The sequence below is a fragment of the Cloeon dipterum genome, chromosome 1, assembly GCF_949628265.1.
Source record: "Cloeon dipterum chromosome 1, ieCloDipt1.1, whole genome shotgun sequence".
Classification (NCBI taxonomy): Eukaryota; Metazoa; Arthropoda; class Insecta; order Ephemeroptera; family Baetidae; genus Cloeon; species Cloeon dipterum.
This window is the reverse complement of record NC_088786.1, coordinates 41,878,213-41,890,396: the sequence shown is the minus strand read 5'-3', so window position 1 is coordinate 41,890,396 and position 12,184 is coordinate 41,878,213. Positions and strand designations below refer to the sequence as shown.

The 12,184-nt window shown below is 37.4% G+C and overlaps 1 long non-coding RNA gene across 1 annotated transcript; it reads left to right on the top strand.

The window, feature by feature from the left end:
* Positions 1-8,022: 8,022 nt before the first annotated feature.
* LOC135948494 (uncharacterized) lies at positions 8,023-11,924 on the top strand. The gene is made up of 3 exons (XR_010575825.1): positions 8,023-9,262; positions 9,375-9,504; positions 9,571-11,924. It is a non-coding gene; the product is annotated as an uncharacterized LOC135948494 (long non-coding RNA).
* Positions 11,925-12,184: the final 260 nt, after the last annotated feature.

Here is a 12,184-nt window from a genome sequence, read left to right as displayed (position 1 = left end):
CACGAGTCCGATTATATTAAAGTGGGAAATAACATTAAATTTAATAAAACCGAAAATATGGCAGAGGCTTGCTGCTCGGCTACGAAATAAATAGTTGATTTTACCTGTAAAATCGTAAAATCAGTCCAGTTATATTTTTTTTGCTACGTAAAAATTTATTTAGCTAATTTTTTAACTCTTAAACTCAACATCTTTTAGATAAAATAGTAACAATCTTAACGATTAGTAAATTTTGAAGGAAAAATTTAGTTTAAAATAGCTTAAAATTAACGAGTCTCATTGGATGGATCCAGCAACGCAGCTTTCTCAGTAAAAAAATCAGTAATCGTGTGCGGTTTCGGACAACTCCGATAAAATTTAAATTCACACGCGGCGAAGATGAACAATCGCAACGCAATTTGATTCACATAGTCTGTAAATTAATAAAGAGGAAAATCTGTTGTGCGTATTCCATAAAATTATAAATTTAATAAAATGCGAAAGGCACTAATTATTCACGATATTTTATTTAATTTTATCTTTATTTTCGAAGCCGTTTAGAAACTATCCACAAATGAGCCGTGATTTTTCATGCTAAAAGAGTATTTTATGAGACACAAATAGTAATTACAATTGAGATGAAACGTAAATTATTCATTGGAATTATTTCTTTAGTAAAAGAAGAGAAGCCAATTTAAAAGAATTGAGTAAAGAATTCAGGAAAAAGCTTCGTTAAATAAAATATGCAGCGTTTGATATTTGAGCGAGAATGAAATTTCATCAATACACAGAACGAGAATTCCAAGCAATCCGGGTTATTTTAAAAGAGTTGCAAATGCGTCCGAATGACTTCGAATGATTGGGATTTTCGTAGCAGAGCCAACCTTTTGTCAGTCAGTCATTCTCACTCCCTGAGTAAACTCGTGTTTTCGTTTACTCTCGGCTGCTGTATAATGTCTGAATTTGGAGAAAAGCCAACGAGGAGCGCGGCCCCTATCTCAGACCCTGATGAGAGGTAAGAAATAAAATTTGGCCAAAATTTGGTTTCCTATCTGATTAATTTATGTAAAAAAATTCAGTGCTGAGTCAAAAGACGAGGAAATTAGTCTACATATACCAGAGTCGCAGCGGCAAACGGAACAACCCCTATAGATCTGTCAGGTATGTTCGGGAATTTGGTTTAAACATTTTAATTTTTTGTTCTTCATAATTCCTGAGTTTTATTTTAATCAACGTTTTTTCGTTTTCAAAAATCCCATAATGATAATCACTATACATATAAGGGACCTTTTTTACATTTTAAAAAATTGCAGTTCAGAAACGCCAAAGAGGATCTGATTATTCCAACGATCCTCAAAGTCGACGAGGAAACTCGAATCGTTCTGGGGAGCCGCATCCAGCAAAAATACAGAGAAGGACGGAATTTGGGGTCGGAATAGCTCACGCTTCGACTAGTTCAGCTCCATGTAACTACACTTTAGAGCCTTCAATCATGAACATATTGACATTTTTAAAATTAGGGGCCAATTACATGCCTATATCCGCGCCTGGTATAGAACAGAGACGCCAAGAGCAGCGGGCGACTCCAGCCAAGCCGATTGCAACCGCTTCCGGAGGACACGCGGCTTTTCAGGCTGCATATCTTGCGAACCAAGAATGTTTACAAAGACAAATGAATGCATTTGATACTATGAATAAGTTTTGGACACAGCACCTGGTTTCAACAAATCAAAATCATCTGCTGCTTTCTCCTCAATTTGCGAGTGGTAAATCGGAATGTTAAAGCTATAAAATATCAAATATTCCTACTTATTTTTAGGAAATCCTGGCGCTGAAACTGTCAGATCTTCCCAAAGTAAGTAAATAATGGATTAATATTTGGTGCACGATTTAATTGGTACATCGAAACCCAAATCATCACGTTTCTATTTCTACTCCTTTCCTAGGTGCATCGAAGGAAAAAGATAAGATTCAGTGTCCTCACTGTGGTGACAAATTGTCCAGAACACAAGAATTGCGTGGACATATTTCTACCCGGCACCATGATTTACACTTTTGCATGGTTTACTATTGCGGACGAGAATTCGGAACATCGGAAGAGCTGGAGCATCACATAGAGAAGGATCACAAAGAGAAAGAGAGAGGTAAAGTGTTAAAGAAGAGAACTAAAGGAGAAAGATTTGCTTCAACAGTCTGTCCGTTCTGCGAAAAGTCACTATCAGCTTCTGGTATCCTCAAACACTTCGAAAAATGTTCAGCATGTGACTCAGTATCGGCAGTCCGCAAGTGTGAATTGCATATCCCATGCGTAACGTACTTCAGAAACGCGGATGATAAGAAAAAGCACGACGAGACAGTGCACAAGAACCATAAGGGATTTATTTAGTGTTTCTTTTTTGGCAAAATGCTGAGTGGCAATCCCCAAACTTCTGTTTGATTAGAAAAATTTCATGCTTTTGTAAAAATTTACAAAAAGGAATAATTCCATTTGCCACCTCAACGATTCATTTTTTGGAGATTCACGCTTTCATTATTAACAAATAACTAAATTTGACGTGGAATGGATGTTGAAATAGGCTCTTCTTTATTTTATCGTTCAATTTCATGCAATATCACGAATTCAAAATGTAATGCATAAGAGATTTTAATATAATTTTACAAATCCGGAACGTCTCGCTGTCAGAAATTGTAAATTGTGTGAGCATCGAGGGCAGAAACCACAAGAAAAACTTTGTAATCTGAATCGACAGCTAATACAGCACAATATCCGATTGTATTAATTTGATAACTAATAAATATATATGCTCACAACTTCATGGGATAGTGTAATTTAAAAATACCTGTCTTACGACCTAAAATCTGAACTGAACGTGTGCCAGAATCTAAGAGGCATATTGATGACGCTAGAAACTAAAAAATATTTTAAGAAGTTTTAAAAGACTTTCAGAAATGTGGCTTTAAGAATTTGGATCCTGTGAAAAATAATGATGCGTGGTTAACTAACAATAAGGCCTCTATTCCGAAAATTGTATGGTTGACGTAATCCATGTAGTTTTCACAATTTTTATTAAGATAGCACTCATTTTTTCCGACTACATGCGTGGCATTTTCACTTCCATTCCAGTCTTATTTCTTGTATTTTCCACGTCAAAATGTGTATAGGAATAAGATATTAATAAATGCTTCCCAATAAAACCTTGACAATGGGTGTTCTCTATCCATGGCAGTGGTATAATTTCATGCAATGATGATGGACAAGATTTTCAATCTCAATTCTTCAACATTGGAGAAAATAGCAAGGAGATTTCAAAATTAAATGAATTTAATTGGTGTTTGTATTCCCAAAGTCTGAAACGCAGGTTGCTTTAGCCCGCGCAACGTTTGAACCTTTTGCGCCGCAGCCTCCCCTTCTGACGTCACAGCCCTGCTCCGTGCTTGGCATTGAAAGTTGAGAGAGCTGTGACGTCATACTAGCTACAAAAAGTTCCAAACGTGCACTTTTCTTTGCGCCGCTGCATGTACTTCACAAAACGATTTTCGATTGGAGAAATTGATTTATTGCACCCAATTGGACCTTCAGAAATCAGAAATCGATTGGAATAGAAAAAAATTCGGTATCAGTGGGAATTTTACCTCGTGAAAATTTTTGTATGTATTCTTAAGGCCAATTTAAATGTCGCCCCAAAATCATAACCTCGATTCTCAGGTCATTTTTAGTTTTTAAATTGATAAAAAGAGTGCTAATTTTGGTTTCCGTCTAGAAAAGATCCAAAAGCCACCCCATTAAGACCCGCGGGGGTTAGAATATCAATTCAAAATCCCAAAAAATTGCTTTGAAACGATCAAACTGCTATTCGTAAAAATTTGTCAATTTTAAGCAATCCAAACTTTGATTCTTTCTAAATTACATACGTTAGTCAAAGTTGTAAAATTCCTCCGGAATAAACGGAAAAATATTAAAAATAACAAAACATATCTCGGAGTGGGGTGACGCCTTGGAATGCAAAGGATTTTGATCAAGGCGAGACGCAAATGGACATAATAAACCTCAAAAGACAGTCGAAGTCACGCCCGAGCAAAGGAAAAGCGATGAAACGAGTGCCTTGAGTTTACGAGGAGTGTTGCAAAAATACGTTTGAAAAAAAACATCCAAAACTCTCATTGCACAGAAAACACTCTAATAACGATCCATAGAAATGAAAATTTCTCCAAACCACCAAATTGGTTTTTTTTATGTAAATTTGTGTTCCAAAAGAAAAACTTTTAAGTTTCTTATCTTGAATAAATTCTATTACGGCTGGAAAAACCGTCGGGCGTTTAATGGAATAAGGATAAAAAGCAAAAAAGGTTTAGTCCGATTATATTAAAGCGAGAAATAATATTTAATTTAATAAAACCGAAACTATGGCAGAGGCTTGCAGTTCGGCTATGAAATAAATAGTTGATTTTACCTGTAAAATCAGTCCAGTTATATTTTTTTTTGCCAAGTACAAATTTATTTAGCTATTTTTTAAAATCTTAAACTCAACATTTTTATATAAAATAGTAACAATCTTAACGATTAGTAAATTTTGAAGGAAAAATTTAGTTTAAAATAGCTTAAAAATAACGAGTCTCATTGGATGGATCCAGCAACGCAGCTTTTTCACAGTAAAAAATCAGTAATCGTTTGCGGTTTCGGACAACTCCGATAAAATTTAAATTCACAAGCGGCGAAGATGAACAATCGCAACGCAATTTGATTCACATAGTCTGTAAATTAATAAAAAGGAAAATCTGTTGTGTGTATTCCATAAAATTATAAATTTATTTAAATGCGAAAGGCACTAATTATTTACGATATTTTATTGAATTTTATCTTTATTTTCGAAGCCGTTTAGAAACTATCCACAAAAGAGCCGTGATTTTTCATGCTAAAAGAGTATTTTATGAGGCACAAATAGTAATTACAATTGAGTTAAAACGTAAATTATTCATTGGAATTATTTCTTTGGTAAAAAAGGGAAGCCAATTTTAAAGAATTGAGCAAAGAATTCAGGAAAAAACTTCGTTGGCGGCCACAAAATATTTGTTTTGTCAAAGGTAAAATAAAATATGCAGCGTTTGATATTTGAGCGAGAATGAAATTTCATCAATTCACAGAACGAGAATTCCAAACAATCCAGATTTTTGTTAAAGAGTTGGAAATGCAGCCGAAAGATAATTTGCTTGGAATTATTAGAATTTTCGTGGCACAGCCAACCTTTTGTCAGTCAATCATTCTCACTCCCTGAGTAAACTCGTGTTTTCGTTTGCTCTCGGCCTCTGTGAAATGTCTGGAACTGGAGAAAAGCCAACGAGGAGCGCGGCTCCTATCTCAGACCCTGATGAAAGGTAAGAATTAATTTGGCCATAATTTGGTTTAACTGATTAATTTGCATAAAAAAAAACAGTGCAGAGTCAGAAGACGAGGAAACGAATCCACATACAACAGAGTCGCAGCAGCAAATGGACCAACCTCTAGATCTCTCAGGTGTGTACATTAATTTATTTAACCTAATTTTTCCATTTTGAATTCGTGAGCTACAATTTGAAACAATTAATGATATTTTTAGTTCTTCAAAATCCCGTTTTCGCTTCTAAAGTTTTTAAAAAATTGCAGTTAGGAAACGAACAAGAGGATCTGATTATTCCACCGGTCCTCAAAATCGACGAGAAAACACAAATCGGCCAGGAGAGGGGAATCCAGCAAAAATACAAAGAAGGATGGAATTTGGGGTCGGAATTGCTCACGCCTCGACTAGTTCAGCTCCATGTAACTACACTTTAGAGCCTTCAATCATGAACACATTTTGACATTTCTAAAATTAGGGGCCATTTACATGCCTGGAACTTCGCCAAGTGGGCATCGACCCCAACAGAGACGCCAAGAGCAGCGGGCGACTCCAGCCCAGCCGATTGCAACCGCTTCCGGAGGACACGCGGCTTTTCAGGCTGCATATCTTGCGAACCTAGCATATTTACAAAGACAAATGAGTGCTTTTGATACTAAGTTTGAGACACAAGTTGCAACAGATCAAAATCATCTGCTCTCTCCTCCAGTTGCGAGTGGTAAATAGAAAAATTAAATCTGAATGTTAAAGTTGTAAAATATCAAATATTCCTACTTATTTTTAGGAAATCCTGGCGCTGAAACTGCCAGATCTTCCCAAAGTAAGTAAATAATGGATTAATATTTGGTTCACGATTTGATTGGTACATCGAAAGCCAAATCATCACGTTTCTCTTTATTTTCCCTTTCCAGATGCATCGAAGGATGATAATAAGTTGCAGTGCCCTCACTGTGAATACAAATTGTCCGGCCATGTTGGAAATTTGCGTAAACATATTTATAGGATGCACAAAGATTTGCACTTTTGTATGGTTTACTATTGCGGACGAGATTTCAAAACACTGGAAGAGCTGGAGCATCACATAGAGAAGGATCACGAGACTGATAGAGAGATAGTGTTAAAGAAGGGATCTAAAGGAGAAGAGTCTTCTACCGTCTGTCCATTCTGCAAGAGATCATTTACAGCAAGTTCTATACATAACCACTTCAAAACTTGTGACACAGCATCGACCGTCCAAAGGTGCGAATTGCATATCCCATGCGTAATGTACTTCAGAAACGAGGCGGAGAAGGCGCAGCATGACGAGACAGTGCACAAGAAAAAACCATAAAAAGGGATTTGAAAAGTCCAGCTTACTTTTAAGAAGAATGCTAAAAGCGATCTGAGCCCCATCGCTTAGATTAAAAAATTCCTGGGGATGTAAAATTTAAACAAATGGATTATTTTCGATCGTCCGCCTAAACGAGATTCAATTTTAAGAGAAAACTTGCCCGCAGAATACCCAATTATTGTAGGATAAAATACAATTTTAACAGCTCTTAGATTTAGTTAGAAAGATTTTAAGCTTGTGCCCGTGGAAATCTGTAAAGCTAGAATTTAGTTCGAAAATTGTCTGAAAATAAAAAGCATTAAAAATCCTCAATTTTTGTGTTTCAGTGAGAAAATGAAATGTTTTCCTTAAAAGGACTTAGGGGTGCGCACCATAGGGGTTGATACTCTCAGGAAAAGTCTTAGAAGAGGTTCAAATGATTTTAAAGATCATTTGTAGAAACAAATTAAGCGGGATTTTCAATTTTTCGACCTGAATATCTCGGTACCTGAGGACGCGAAAAATCCGTCCGTCACACGCTTACCCTTATCCTATAGACGAGCTTTTGAACGCAGGGTAGCACGGTCCCGTCGGGCCTTTAGAACAGTCCTCCGAAATCCAAAATTGCTGAAAATCAACGTTTTTTGTACTTGAAATTAAATAGCCCAGGCCCTATGAGTTTATTCGGGACGAACTAAAAATTATAATGACTTCCACAAAATTCCGTGTCGAACGGTACCAAAACCGTCCCATTAAGGACCTCTGGGGCTCGTCAGGCCGGTCTAAGAAACGAGAAATCATCTCGTTATATTTTTCGCAGGGCCCAAATGGCCATATTTCAACCTCCGAAAAAACTGCAAAACGTTTTTTTAAATCCCAATCTTGATTATTTTGTGGCTAGTTTTTTAAGTTTTTTAAAACAAATACATACATAAAATTAATTTTGTATCAATGTAAGAAAGGTTTAAAGACTAAAATCGTCTACGCATAATTAATCCTTTCGGCGATTTATTGCAATCCATCATTTGCAATTTCAGTAAGCGTTTGCCTTGTGTTTCGGCAAAAAGTGGAAGTGCTGCGGCACCGGTCCGAGCAGCAATTCGCTGATGGCGACCCAGTCTGCGCTCCTCGGACTGGCCATCAGGGTCTCGAGGTGGTCGCGGCCGCGGAACGGTGGCGGCCGCTCGTTGATGGCCTGCGGCGGCCGCTCCAGCAGGCCGAGCGGCACGTAGCGGTAGAGGAAACTCAGCCACTCGAGCAGAAAGCGGCGACACGTCTCGACGCCCTTGTCGTCGCTTCCCCAGTGCTCGAGGCCCAAGTTGACGTACTCTTTGAGCACGTCGAGCCGCTCGCTGGACGACCCAGCGAGCAGAGGGGTAACCGCGGTCACTTTTCGGTCACCTGACAAAAGTTGAGCAAAGTGTGGTTTTGTGTTTCAGGCATGATCCTGATTCATGTTTCATTGGAATTTTTTTGAAATTTGGCTTGGATCATGCAAATTTTGAGTGCCCAGTCTTGGGCACCCGATGGGCACCTTTTGGTTACCCAGAGCGGGCAGGGGGTCACTGGCGGTCACGTAACAAAATTAAAATTAAGGGTGGTTTTGCATTTCAGGCATGACCTTCAATCATTTTTCTCTGGATTTTTTTGAAATTTGGCTTGGTTCATGTCAAAATGCCAGTGCCCGGTCTTGGGCACCGAACGGGCACCTTTCGGATAGCCGGAGCGGGCAGGGTGGTAACCGTGGTCCCTTGCGGTCACCTAAAAAAATTAAACTAATGGCGGTTTTGCAATTCAGGCATGATTCTGAATCATGTTTTATTGGAATTTTTTGAAATTTGGCTTGGATTTTCCAGTGCCCAGTCTTGGGCACCCAAAGGGCACTTTTCGGGCAACTCGTATGGGATAACTGCGGTGTGACCGGTTCATGAACTGTTTGGGTTAATTTTTGGGCACAGAAAAAATTATATTTTATTAGTGAAAATTCGCATTTTTTATGCATTTTAAAAAGATTGCTAAAAAGGGTCAACTTTTGGTTACCCAATGGTTAACCCATGCGTGGGCACAATTTTCCTTTACTCGTTTTTACCCACATATTTTGTCTGATTTTTGTTATTAAAGGTTTTAAAACTTATTTATAGTAAAAGTGCACAAAAATAAATAAAAAACTTTGATAACCAAGAGTGGCTACCCAACGGTTAACCAATGGGCAACCTCAGAACCAACGTAAATTCTTGAGATCGTGTTTCATAAAAAATTAATTATTATAAATTTGTTTGGTTAAAACACCAATTAGCATTTTAAACTCGATAAATTAAATCGCTTTGAGCACTTCTTACTTTTACTCAGCATTATCGCGCGCGTTTCTTTGTTACACTCGTAGGCCGCGCGTGTGGCGCCACTGTCGGCAGCAGCACCAGCTGCTGCCGGCTGCCTCTGGCTCAGTCGCTCAGCGATTGAAAACAAGCATGACGGCTGAGACGCGCTGATTGCATCATCATATTTAGTCAAGAATTTCGCCGTGTTTTCGGTTGCTATTCGACAAATCGACAACATAAACGGATTCTTGGATGGATTGTGGATGTTCCTGATGTTCCAAAAGGTAAGGGTATCATTGAATTTACATAGATTGGGGGCTACAAAAATACGCGCGCGGACACTGACATCAATATATTCATTTTAAATTGCTTTTAATCAATCCTGTGTGTCAGCAGGCTTGCACCGCGTCCCAGCCTGATCAGGATTTTGATGTCCTCTGGTTGGGAATAGCTGCCTTTACGCGATATGGACATCCGAATCAAGAGGGCCTGGACAACTAAACAAAACTTCTCCCGGTAAATTCAGGTATGAAGTTGAATGCATGGCGATATTAATGAGTAGAAAATTAATACATTGTATTTTATTTTGCAGGGTAGTCTGCAGTTGTGTCCATTTTCTGCTGTAATGGAATTGATGCGACCATGGACTATGCTCCTGCTGAGATGAAAAGCAACGTTCGTGTTTTGACAGAAAGTGCTGAACGACATGAGTAGGGATTAGGGAATCTAAGTGGTAATCTTTTGTATGTTTAATGGCAAGTTTCATGTTTGACTCTTGAAAATTAATTTTAACAAGGCTTCATTTTTCTGGTCAAATACTTTAGTTCTCATTACTGATATTTTGTAACAACTTCATTAAATTCCTATAATTAGTTTTGTGATTTAGTTTTGTTTGCGGCATATTTTTTGATTAAGTTGGCTTCCTCTTTATGAAGATAAGTATTTGCTAGACAGTATATTGTGGCAACAAAAATTTTGAGTTTATTACTCGAATAACCATCATAGGCTTAAAATTAACAATTGCAAAAGCCTTTAATGTTTGAATTTAAAAAAACAGTAGATATGCCGCCGTATACTTTTGAATTTAATTCCCTTCGTCACTTTTTTTCATTAAATACTGCTGCAGTGCCTTCTGGACTAAAAATAATTCATTTTAATGTGCTGTAATCCAAAATCAGTTCAACCATTCACCCTAGAAACATCAGCAAATTGAAAACAAATATAATTACTCTTCGACGATGATTGGCTTAACTGTTTTTTGGTTTCCAGCACATCAATTAGAATTATATTGGTTAAGGGTTGAATGTTGAATGCACAGCAGGACCATGTCCTCTATCTCATTGGAATCTTATTAAATCAAAAGTAGCAGCTGATGTTGCCAATTAATGACAGCCAAAGGGGTATTCCAAACTGCTGGTGAACTCGTAAAATTTTTATAATCATCCAACATTATTTGTTTTATTGCTGCATCACCTCAAAAATAATGTTTTATTATAGTTTTAAGTATAAAATCTTATTAATTTGTAAGTGTGCAGTTCTTCAAAGTCTATTGTACGCGATTTTACTGTGTTGAAAAATTGTTTACATTTATTAATTTATTTTTTTAATTGTAATTGCTTATTCTGTTATTGAAAGGTGGAATGTAACTTAACTGCATTAGGTATGACCTTCGAATTTTGACTGCCAAACCTAGTTTTTAATTGTGAACGACTTTTAATTCGCAGGTCAAAGGTCATGGTCACATTTATTTTTTGAAAATTCAATATTTAAGTATGATAGCCTTCAGATTTTTTTGGGTTCATGGCAGAAATGTAGCCCGTGAAAATCTGCACAAGCACACCAAATTTAAGAGGCACAAAAATAGCGTTTTTTGTAATTTGAAAATTCAAGTTCAAATTCGGCTCGATGCCACTTGATCGTGCATGGCCTTCGGTCAGCGAGTTGCCTATCATTCGGCGATGATGTTTTAATCCATTCCATTTTATTAGGCACGTCAAGAGGACCAAGGATAGACATAGTTAGATCATAATCAACCTTCAGGGTCTGAACCTGACGAGACCCTGAGATAATAATTTAGAAAATGTCCAATTTCATCAATCATAGTGTCTTTTTATAGGTTTTCGCTGCTTTACAGCTCAATAATACTGCCGAATGACAATCCTGAAACCGGTTCTTGAAATATTTGTGAAAGCCATTAATCCTGACGTGATGTTTAAAAGTGTTAAAATTTGAAATCAGCAGTTTTGACTTTATATTTGATCTGTAGACCGGTGATAACCTACGGAAAGACACCAAGTTTGATGAAATTTGATATTTTAAAAAAAATTATCTCAGGGTCACGTCAGGTAAAGACCCTGAAGGTCGGTATCGACCTCAGTATGTCTACCCTGGGCCCTCTTGATGTGTCTAACCAAATGGAATGGGTAAAAATATTCTCGACGAATGATGGGCGAACTCGCCGACTAAAGGCCGTGCTCGATCGAGCGGCATCGAGCCGGATTTTAATTTTCAAATTCAAATTACAGCAAAACTACTGTTGCACCTTTGAAACTTGGTAGGCTTGTGCAGAATTTCAAGGGCTACAATTCAGCCCTGAACCCCAAAAAGATCTAAGGGTGTTATCATCCCTTGATTTTTAATTTTTGAGTAAAGGTCGCAAAAGGTGACCTTGACCTTTGCCCTGCGAATTTTTTGTAGGTTGATAAGTTGTTCATGGTGGAAAACTAGGATAGACAATGAAAATTTCAAGGTGATAACTTAACCCAGTAAAGAGTTACAGTCCACCCTTCATTCACATTATTTTATTTTCGGGGATTTTTAAAAATCAAAAATCTTCAAATTTGATGTATAAAATGTATTATTTAATTGTACGTTAATTGTTGTATGAATATCATCCAATAAAAGTGCTGCCCATCTAGCCGCCCACTGAAGGTAACCGCAGGCGGGCACCAACCCTACGAGAAAAATCACGTGGTAGACACGTGAAAAACTCGTGGTTTTTGCCACGAGTTCACGTGTTTCGAAACACGTGTCTACCACGAGTTAGACACGTGTGAAGTCTCGTGTAAAATCACGTGATTTGGGAACGAGTCACGAGTTGACACGGGTTTGGAACGAGTTGAAACTACACTTTAATTTGCGTTTAATATATTTATTTAAAGCAAATTATAAAAATTTTATGATATAATTACAAATATTCATACATA